The sequence below is a fragment of the Triturus cristatus genome, chromosome 6, assembly GCF_964204655.1.
Source record: "Triturus cristatus chromosome 6, aTriCri1.1, whole genome shotgun sequence".
Lineage (NCBI taxonomy): Eukaryota > Metazoa > Chordata > Amphibia > Caudata > Salamandridae > Triturus > Triturus cristatus.
The window spans coordinates 1,608,802,029-1,608,814,522 of NC_140589.1; positions in this window are offsets into that span (position 1 = coordinate 1,608,802,029).

Here is a 12,494-nt window from a genome sequence, read left to right on the forward strand (position 1 = left end):
AAAAATCTCCGCAAACACGCAAAAATATCGCGAACACGCATAATTGCTTGTTCGCGATACTTTTTTCCTGTTCGCGATCGCTGTTTGCGTGCTCGGGGTGAAATATCTCGCGAACACGCATATTGAGAACGCGAACAAGCAAAAAATTTCGCGAAGTCGCGGAACGCAGATTTTTGGGCAATTTCGCGTTCTCCGCGGAACGCGAAATTACCCAAATTCCGCAAATTCCGCGAACGGAACGGAATTTGCCACCCAGGCTTAGATACTAACCAAATATCAAGCAGGATTTAGATCAAAAATTAGTACGGTCGACCAGGTGTTTAGGTTTATGTGTATCTGTTGGAAGTATATAAACATAAGGAAGGGTAGCCTTTATGTGGCGTTTGTGGATTTAAGGGCCGCCTTCGACCTTGTTCCGTGCAACCTGTTGTGGATTACACTAAGGAACATGGCGGTCCCAGGCGAGCTACTTAAAGAGCTTATCAAGCTACACACAGGGAACTATGCTAAAATTAGATGGGGGAAGGGTGGTGAAATTTCAAGGGCCATACCTGTGGACCGTGGTGTGCGCCAAGGTTGCGTGTTAGCACCCACCCTCTTCTCGCTATATGTTAACGATATCCCGAGCTATCTAAGGAACTGTGTACACGACTCCCTGAAGCTAGGCGGCGAGACGATCACTGCATTACTATTTGCTGATGATACCATTCTCATTTCTCAGACTCCGAGGGGTTTACAAAATTTGGTTGACTCCTTCCAAAAGTATTGTGTGGGGAAGGGGTTAGAAATAAACCCAACCAAAACCAAATATATGTCCATAAACCCCAAGAAATCCCTCAGGAAAAACCTGTTTTTAGAGAACCAAAAACTGGAACAGGTAGGGAGTTTCAACTATTTAGGACTAATGTTGGATAACAACTTGACTTGGAAAGGGCAGCTGGACAAAAGCACATTATCCCTTAAACAAAACTCAATGCCTATTTTAAAAGTGCACGGCGCTAGCTATTCTAAAGCTATTTCGCCGGCACTCGAGGTTTTTAAAGCGAAGGCTCAATCGGCCGCTCTTTACGGTGCTGAGGTTTGGGGTTACTGCTGTAAAAGCAATTTTGGGAAGGTGGAAAACCACTTTGTACGTAGGCTGCTCAAAATACCGACTTGAACCCCTCTAGTCCCTATATTCCTTGATATTAACCTTAAAAGAACAGATTATCAAGCTACACTAAGACCACTGTTGTATTGGGTTAGGTTATGGTCAACCCCGGAGTTGAGTGATTATAAGAGTGGATTGACTGAAATAATCCAGATTGATGGGCACTTGAAAACCCCATGGTTAAAGTATATATTTAAGTGGTATGAAAGACTAGGGCTTTCTCATTTATGGGAGGTTCCCCAGAACATAACATTGTCTTCTAAAAAACTTGTAAAGGATACCTTCTGGTCCTATGTCAATGGTGCATAGTTCTACGATTGGAATATTGACCCAGAAATTCCTGAATATAAAAGACATACCCAACTTTGAACAATTCATGGATGAGATTGGTCCACCACTAGCAAAAACACTATATTTGCAATTTAGGTATGGGGTCTTACAGATTAGTGCATACACGTGCAGGTGGGGGGGGGGAAAGGTTCTGATTTGTGCACTCTCTGCTCTCTAGGGGCTAAGGAAGATGATGCTCATCTACTCTTCTTTTGCACGGCATATAAGAAACCGAGGGTTTGTTGGATCAAACCCCTATGTAAACACGTGGGGGCTAGATCCTACAAAGAAGCAGAGCGCATAATCAAGTCCAATACCTCACAACTAGTGGTGTTTGGCACAAGTAGATTCTTATTTAATGTGTACCTCATCAGGAAACGGTCTGGTCATAAACTGTAATGTACGGATGGGAGCCTTTTCCTTTCTCCTTCTGTATAGAAACATGATGCACTGTCCCCTCCAGTCCTAATTGTTTTCAGTTCTGGCTTTTAATTAATTTAAAATTGTTATTTATATTTTTATATGCGGTATTACTCAATCATGGAGACAACCAAAATATTTCTTGCCAATTGCATGGATTAATTTTACTGATAATTATGGTCATGTATATATATGTGTTTTGTCATTTATCTCTTGTACTTTGGCTTTTAAGGCTATATTAGCCGAAATAAAGTTTAAACAAACAAACAAACATTACTACTTGCATATTAACTAAATGTACACAGTATTGCACAGAGAGTTCCTGGGTGAATTTATAAGTGTTTAGGTTTTGGCGCAGTAAATGGATTACTACATGATGCTGAATGAGTCACTGGAGAACTATAAGGGGAGTGACAGGGTGTTTGCTGGAACTGTATGAATACTGACTGGGGAACTGAAGCTGTGAAAGACAAGTGTGTAGGTGGTTAGAGGACTGCCTGCATAGTGGATAGGGGTTTGAAGCAGTCATGTTCTAAGGCCTGGCTTAGTGCATGAGTACTTGGGTACTGACTGAATAATTAGAGTACTGCAAGGAGAGTGCCTGGATGAATTTATAAGTGGTTGGGTTTTCACACAGTGAATGGATTAGTACATGGTGCTAAATGGGTCACTAGAGGAGTGCAAGGGCAGTGACAGGGTGTTTCCTGGAAGTGTATGGATATTGACTGGGGAATTGAAGGTGAGAAAGACAAGTGTGTAGATGGTCAGAGGACTGCATGCATACTGGATAGGCGTTTGAATCAATCCATGTGCTAAGGCCTGCCTCACTCAATTACTACTTGGATATTAACTGAATATTTACAGTATTGCGAGGAGAGTTCCTGGGTGAATACATAAGTAGTGACTGGCTTCTAATTCTACCAAAACTTGAGAACAGGAAAGGTTTTTAAGCAGTTATGTGTATGCAAAAATATGGAGTACCCAAATGCGTCTATCACAGTGGTTCTCAAATGCACACAGACTCACAGTGTGATTCTCGACAAGCAACACTATCCCTTGGACATTACCAAAACACATTCACTACTCTGCAAAGAGTAAGGGGACTGCACTCAATCTAGATATTTCAGTACTGCACTTTAGTGTCAAAGCCTGACTCATTTTATGAATGGATAAACAATGACTGGCTTCTAATGCTACTAAAACTTGACAACTTGACAGGTTTTAAAACAGTTATCTGTCAGCAAATACACGATGTTACCAAATGCTTCTCTCACAATGGTTGGCCAGACGCACACAGACTCACAGTGTGATTCTAGACAAGCAACACTATCCCGAGGACTTTACCAAAACTCATTCACTACTCTGGAAGGGGTGAGAGGACTAAACACAATGAACATATTTCAGTACTGCACTTTCGTGTCAAAGCCTGAGTCATTTTGTCAATGCATAAGCAAAGACTGGCTTCTAATGCTACTAAAATTTGACAACATGACAGGTTTTAAAACAGTTATCTGTCAGCAAATACACGATGTTAACAAATGCTTCTCTCACAATGGTTATTCAAATGCACACAGACTCACAGTGTAATTCTAGACAAGCAACACTATCCCTCGGAATTTACCAAAACTCATTCACTACTGTGGAAGGGGTAAGGGGACTGCACACAATCTACATATTTTAGTACTGCACTTTAATGTCAAAGCCTGACTCATTTTATGAATGCATAAGCAATAACTGGCTTCTGATGCTACTAAAACTTGACAACATGACAGGTTTTAAAACAGTTATCTGTCAGCAAATACACAATGTTACCAAATGCTTCTCTCACAACGGTTGGCCAAATGCACACAGACTCACAGTGTGATTCTAGACAAGCAACACTATCCCTTGGACTTTACCAAAACTCGTTCACTACTCTGGAAGAAGTAAGGGGACTGCACACAATCTACTTATTTCAGTACTGCACTTTAGTGTCAAAGCCTGAGTCATTTTATCAATGCATAAGCAAAGACTGGCTTCTAATGCTACTAAAACTTGACAGCATGACAGGTTTTAAAACAGTTATCCGTCAGCAAATACACAATGTTACCAAATGCTTCTCTCACAATGGTTACCCAAATGCACACAGACTCACAGTGTGATTCTAGACAAGCAACACTATCCCTAGGAGTTTACCAAAACTCATTCACTACTGTAGAAGGGGTAAGGGGACTGCACACAATCTACATATTTTAGTACTGCACTTTAGTGTCAAAGCCTGACTCATTTTATGAATGCATAAGCAATAAATGGCTTCTAATGCTACTAAAACTTGAGAACATGACAGGTTTTAAAACAGTTATATGTCAGCAATTACATGATATTACCAAATGCTTCTCTCACAATGCTTACCCAAATGCACATAGACTCACAGTGTGATTCTAGACAAGCAATACTATCTCTAGGAGTTTACCCAAAGTCATTCACTACTCTGGAAGGGGTAAGGTGACTGCACACATTCTACATATTTCAATACTGCACACTACTGTGAAAGCCTGACTCATTGTGCAATTCCATAAGCAATGACTGGCCTCTAATGCTACTCAAACTTGACAACAAACCACATTTTAAAGCAGTAATCTGCAAGCAAATACATGATGTTACCAAATGCTTTTCTCACAATAATTGCCCAAATGCACACAGACTCGCAGTGTGATTGTAGGCAGCCAACTATCCCTTGTACAAAATACTTTTACTAGTCTACAAGATGTAAGGTGACTGCACACATTGCAGAGAAGTTTCTGCTACACATTAGTACCAACATGTTTCTCTCAAAATGATTCCTAAATGCACACAGACTCACTGTGTGATTCTAGACAAACAACACTATCCCTTGCACTGTACCAAAACACATTTCTTAATCTAGAAGGAGTACTACATTTTAGTGTAGAAACATGACTCATTTTCCAAATACATAAACAATGACTGGTTTCTAATTCTACCAAAACATAAAAACAGCACAGTTATCTGTCTGTAAACACATGAAAAACACAAATGCTTATCACAGAATGGTTTCTACATGCACACACACTGACAATAAGATTGTAGACAAAAAAAGTACACCCTGCACTTTAGCAGGAGAAATACATTAGTATTTTTAAATTCAAAATAGACTACATACATCCCCTCACAATTAAATAACTCACCTTTCAAGTTGTTTTGTAGATTAAGAAGTATGTCAGTCACACACCAGATTTTCTTATACAGAATCTCTGCACTGTGCACCTGTCAACAAAACCAAAGAATGGCAAAGTTTCCCTCTCATTTTGCACACATATACATGTAAACATCAAATCATATTTCTTCCCACATTAATTGAAAAGCTAACACACATTTCTATTGGTTAATCATTTCAACCCTTTCCAAATCACATCAATTTGAACCCTACCCCCAATCTGCCTTTTGCCTGTTACCATAGAAACAGGTCATGGAACACTTAACTGAGCACACAGGTCACAAGTTCAGCACACAATGTTGCTAATCAAAACAGCAAGTGTGCTTGACTTTTCAACATATCAGCCTATCCTATATAATGTTCCTTTCAATCAGTTTTTGTTAACCAATAAGAATCATGCGCTTAAAAAACAGAAACATGCACCCTAGTTTTCAGTGTAGAAGGTTGTCAAACAACCAATGATTTCTTGTCTTTTTTCAAAACTGCATCTTAGCCACCATTTCAGAAAAATCATACTTTTCAAACTGCCATTTCATTTACAGAGACCATCTGAGTGCATCCAGACTTCCCTTCAAGATGCTTAGAGTGTGGATTATGGGACACAGCTATATTTTCTGGAGCCAAAGGTATGCAGAAAACAAAGGCATTCACAAAGACCTAGGTTTGCCAAATGTAGACATTAAATGGATTGGACAGAGAGGGTTAAAGTGGTACCAATTGATGCCATTGGTAAAATCCTTTATGCATCTCCAACACCCTGACCTCATAATAGTGCACTGTGGTGGCCATGACCTAGGCACTCTGACTGGGGTAGGTCTGGAAATGCTTATGGAGGACACCTTTGCAGAATTGATTTCACTTTTTCCCAAAACTGCCTTTGTGTATTCTAACATATGCCAAAGGCAGTAATGGAACTGGTCCAATCATTTTTGTCCACAGATTGAGAAAGCTAGGAAATGTGAATAAATCTGTTTCTGCTTTTCTCAGAGACAATAACAATCTGCGCTTTCATATGCAAGAGATGTATAGGAGAGATGGAGTACACTTTACTGATGAAGGAAACAGTCTTCCTCAACAACTTTAGACTCTGTATAGGTACTTACTTATAAGTCATTTACAACAAAGAGGGGGGGACCGGGAGCATAATCAGAAAATAGGTCCAGTACCCATGCTCCCTCAAAATCACGTGTTAATATTGAGAGGGTAGCTGTTCCCAAAGATAAGAGTGAAGATTGTGTGTGCTCTGAGTATGGTCGGGCCAAATGAGTGTGGGGAATTTCTCCTTTGAAATATAGTGCCCTCACACACCCTTTCGGGTGTCCTGCTTCATCATGGGGCGTTGCTCCTCGTGGGGGTGGCGCTGCAGTCCCCCACGGGCCCCGCAAGAGGGCTCTTTGTCGGAGATCTTTTTGGTGACGCCGCAGTTATGCATGGGGGTGTGTGGGTCTATCTATGAGGGAAGTGAGTGGTGCGTTAAAACTACTAGGTAGAAGCCAAGACCTTTATTCACGGCTCTGTCTAGTATAGATAAAAAATGATCCTGGAGGTCCTCAGGGAACAAAATAATGAGGGCAGATATAAAATTTACTGCAACTCTCAGGATAAGGGAGTGAATAGGGGGTGAAAGTGTATGGATACTGACTGTGGAATTAAAGGTGTGAAAGAGAACTGTGTAGATGGTTAGAGGACTGCATGCACAGTGTGTAAGCATTTGAATCAATGCATGTGCTAAGGGCTGCCTCACTCTGTTACTACTTGAATGTTTACAGTATTGCAAGGACAGTTCATGGGTGAATACATAAGCAATGACTGCCTTCTAATTCTACCAAAACTTGAGAACAGGAAAGTTTTTAAGCAGTTATGCGTATTCAAATATATGAAGTACCCAAATGCTTCTCTCACAGTGGTTCCCAAATGCTCACAGTGTGGGTATTTATATTAGGCCTGGGCGGTAAATTCCGTTCCATTCGCGGAATTTGCGGAATTTGCGTAATTTCGCGTTCCGCGGAGAACGCGAAATTGCCCAAAATCTGCATTCCGCGACTTCGCGAAATTTTTTGCTTGTTACCGTTCTCAATATGCGTGTTCGCGAGATATTTCACCCCGAGCACGCAAACAGCGATCGCGAACAGGAAAAAAGTATCGCGAACAAGCAATTCCGCGTGTTCGCGGAATTTCTGCGTGTTCGCGGAGATTTTTTACCGTTTCGCGGAGATTTGCTTAACGCGATTACGCAAATTCCGCCCACCCCTATTAGTATCTTAGTCTCCTCAATCCAATCTAAAAGCCTATTTAAATATGTCTGGCAAAAATCTTTTGTAAAATGTCTATTAAACTTATTGGGCGGTAATTACTCGGATCATAGCGATCACCTTTTTTAAAAATTGTTATAATTTCTGCCCCTTTCCATGATTCGGGGATCGGTGTACCTGCCACAATCGAATTACTCAGAAAATTTATATATGGCCCCCACACTTCCGCATCGTGTTTTAGTAAATCGCCGGGAATTTTGTCAGGGCCTGGGGCTTTACCCATTTTAACAGCTTGTAATGCCTGGTTGGTTTCTTCTAGGCTAAAATGTAGAGGAACAGTTCTCATTTCAAAATTAATCTCTTTATTCCCGGGGAACAAACCCTCCCTGTTATTGGAGTAAAGCTTGGAAAAGTGATCACACCATGTGTTTTCATCTAGGAAGATATCCTTTGGCAATCTACCCTTCTTGTTTCCCTTGGCGATTAAATTCCAGAACGTGCTCTGATCGCGTAACTTGGCCGCGCTCAAGAGGTCCTCCCATATACTTACATCCCAAGCTTTTTTTGCTTGGGCCATAGTATTATTATATTATTATTCAAAATCACAAGAGCAACCCTTATGTCCCTGCGAACCGGGTAAGTACAACGTACTGCAAAACAATGTTCACAAGGAACTCATTTGGAATTCATTTTCTATCACAAACAACATCAATAGTTGTCTTTGAGTTAATCTTTCACCAAGTTAACATAAAGTTAACAAATCATACAGTAAGCCTACACACAGCAATTATTTTACAAAGCCTCAGCCGAGGTCTTTTATTGGACTAGAAAATTGTCAAAACACATATAAAAACATATCATATGTACAATATTCCTCTCTTTTTCTATTATATTTACAGTGTAAAGTGACCCCAGTGAAACCATAACCATACAGACACCAATAAACAAAAAACTTTGTAAAAATACCAAAAGAAGGTTATTGGAGAAATTTAAACAAGGACAGTTTTGTAAATGTTATAATAATACAGTCAGAGCTGTCTCTTGTTGTGTTTGTCGACGACGTTTCGACCCACTTCTAGATACCGGGTCTCATCAGGACTATTAATATGGGGACTAGTGAAGGAAAAAAGAGAAGGACGTGTATGACTATATTTGAAACAGAATAAAAATAGTTTTCAATTAAGAACTATGAGTGTTTTATGTATAGTCGTTTGTAGGCTTACCTAGTTTATGGCATACACATGTCCATGTTGGATCCGGTATGCAAATTAAATAATAGTATCCGCACCTATAGATAATGAATATATATTTATTATAGGTCAGTGTTCAAAAAGAAATTTAGACAATTTCTTATCAGTACACCACAAAGTGCGATAGTTAAATATACTCACTTAACCAATAGAGCATCTAATTATAGCTTCCACTGATATGGATGAATTGGTCGGAATTGGACAGAATTCCTATTGTATGAGGAATAGGGATAATTAATTAAGTTTAAATTATCTTTCACATTAGCACCATGGTGTCACTTATTCCGGCAAAACTACTTACTTAGTATTCTATGTTATTGGTATCCCTATTTTTGTGACGCCCCATCATTTTGAGGTAATGCGACCTGTTCTTATGGCGCTTTAGCTGTAATGTGTTAAAAACATAGTAATTATGATGTTCTATACATCATTATCTCATCCTTTTGCCATTGCCAATGGATTACAAATACTAAAATTACTGCTGAATTGTAATGTCGAAGAAAAAGGGGGTTCCGTGATAATAATGGCTGATAAATTCCACCTTCAACACGCTGTTAGTTCGTGTCTTGCCTGCAACCGACTGAATCACGCTGGCTCCTAGACTCGGAGAGCGAGCAAACGCTCTCTATTTATGTCCGATTCAGTAAAGGAATTGGTTGCGGCCATCTTGTAGTGGCTAAAATAGCACGAAGTCTCTTCGCGATATGGTTCCAATACCCCATCCTCACAATCTAATAGACAATCAATGCTTTGCCTCAGTGCTTAAAAACCCATAAAAATCTCTCTCACTGCATGTGTTAAAACGAAAAAGAAACACTCTATCTCGTCATTCGGAGTAAAGTTACGATGGAGTAGCCATCTTAGAATGGGATTGTCTACTAGCCAGCTTGTCACTTTCATGTCGGCTTCGGCAAGGGAATTGGTGGCGGCCATCTTGTAATGGCTGAAATAGTCCAGAGACTCTTCACGATATGGTTTCAATACCCCATCCTCACAATCTAATAGGCAATCAATGCTTTGCCTCAGTGCTTGATAACCCATAAAAATTCTTATCACTGCATTTGATAAAGAGAGAACTCTATCTCGTCATTCTGAGTAAAGTTGCGATGGGGTGGCCATCTTAGAATGGGATTGTCTACTAGCCAGCTTGTCGTCTCTAAATTTATTATATGTCTCAGATCTGGCCCAGATTCACATTGGCATTCATGACGATATATTGGGAACAACTTGAAATGTTGTCTCAATATGACATATTTAATACTAGTAGTCTACCTCTTAGTCAGTTGTTCTAAATAGGGGTGAATTGGCCATCTTCGATTTGGACAGATCAACATACTGCCTTTTCCTGCTGTCTAAGTGTATTACATGTCGTATTTATATGTAATGATCCTCAATTATTATTATTCTTGATGTAGACAGATGTTGTTACTTTTTACAGTGTTTTCATTTCATCACCATTAAATGACATTTTAATTCAAGTCGACCAATGTGAAGCCTTAAAATAGAGTAAAGATACAGGCTGCAGAGACATGATAACACATTTTTTTGTCTAATGCACAAAAACACCACAATAATCCACATTCATTCAAAGTGTTGTTACCATATCAAAACAGTTTCGTTCATATTAACACATTGTATGGTCAGGTTCACGTATGAGGTTTTTCTCATTATCATCATTACATAGTCATCATTACATAGTCAAACCACATTGACATTCCAACATTGTTATAAAAGTTACTTTTTATGTTCGTTAACTACTCACTGCTGCAACAGTTGCTGGGATGTACAAAAACACAGTGCTGTATAGAGATAGTATAATTGGCTGAACCCTTCCTGTATGCCTAATGTAGGCTAATAAATTTACGCCACTCCTCGAGATTATTCAGACCTTTCTTAATAGACCCACACTTGTCTATCCATTTACACTCCAAGGTCTGGAGAATCAGGGACAAGTCACCACCTCTAGGCGGAAGTGTAGCCTTCTCTACCACCTGCCAGGTCAAGTCATTGGCTGTATGGTCTTTCTCAATGAAGTGATCGACCAGGGGGCATTCAACACTCTGCATCTAATTCTGCTCCTGTGTTGGCCTATCCGTGCTTTTACTGGTTGCATGGTTTGTCCAATATAGATTAGGTCACATGGGCACCAAATGCAATAGATGACATTAGGAGTAGAGCAATTCGTTAGGGCCTGCAATTTGATCTTAATATCTCCATGTTCAAAAAATTTGGTTTCTCTCGTAAGGCTACAGGCCACACAGTTCCCGCATTTATAGTGCCCTGTAACTGCTGGTAGTGACCAAAGCTCTTGTATGCTTTTTTCTTTTTTACATATACTAGTGTCCGAGTGTACCAGATGGTCTCTGATGTTCTTTCCTTTTTTAAAAGAAAAAAGGGGCATTTCTTTGCAGCAATCTAAGGTGACAAGGGTGGACCAGTGTTTTTTGATTGTCCGTTGTATCTGTGTACTCCACGGACAGAAAGTGGTAACACATACAACTTTCTTTACAGGTTCTCTCACTGACTTTTCTAGTAGAACCTCCCTCGGACTAAACCAGGCCCTCTTCATTGAGGTTTTTACTAATCTTTTGGGATATCCCCTCTCTCGTAACCTCTCACTCAAAAGATTGGCTTCTACGAAAAAGTCTTGTTTCTCTGTACAATTTCGTCTCAACCTCAGAAACTGGCCATAGGGTAGGCCATCCCTGAGGGACCTTGGGTGGAAACTGTTGTATTGTAATAAGGTATTCCTATCCGTCGGTTTCCGATACAGAGTGACATCAAGATGGTCACCTTTACATCTGATTTTAAGATCTAAAAAGGGGACCATTTCTTTATTTTTAAAGTAAGTGAAAGTCAATGCAGACTGGCACGTATGTAAGTATGTTATGAAATCATCCAAGTCTTTGGTATCTACCCACACGAAGAAAATATCATCAATATACCTTTTCCAACACTTGATGTTCGTGTGGAAAGGATTGTTGTCGTTGACGATAAACTTCTCCTCTAGGTCCCCAACATAAAGATTCGCAAGATTTGGGGCAAAAATAGCACCCATTGAAGTTCCGGAACATTGTTGATAATAGTCAGAATTAAAACTAAAATAATTCTTAGTCAAAGCAATGTTCAACAGGTCAATTATGAACTCTGTGGGACACAAAAAAAATTCACCCCATACAACATCTCGCAACATGAACGGGAAGCCTTGATTTCCTTAAAGAACAATGACCAGATTATTTTGAAACCCGATTTGATTGAAAACATGGAGTACAATCCAGAGATGGAGACTTTGGTTACAATGGATATCAACTCGTTGTACACCAATATTCCCCAACTTGACAGTATTGAGGTAATCAAACAAATTTTGAATAAAAGACCTGCACCATTGGAGATTCCCACAGAGTTCATAATTGACCTGTTGAACATTGCTTTGACTAAGAATTATTTTAGTTTTAATTCTGACTATTATCAACAATGTTCCGGAACTTCAATGGGTGCTATTTTTGCCCCAAATCTTGCGAATCTTTATGTTGGGGACCTAGAGGAGAAGTTTATCGTCAACGACAACAATCCTTTCCACACGAACATCAAGTGTTGGAAAAGGTATATTGATGATATTTTCTTCGTGTGGGTAGATACCAAAGACTTGGATGATTTCATAACATACTTACATACGTGCCAGTCTGCATTGACTTTCACTTACTTTAAAAATAAAGAAATGGTCCCCTTTTTAGATCTTAAAATCAGATGTAAAGGTGACCATCTTGATGTCACTCTGTATCGGAAACCGACGGATAGGAATACCTTATTACAATACAACAGTTTCCACCCAAGGTCCCTCAGGGATGGCCTACCCTATGGCCAGTTTCTGAGGTTGA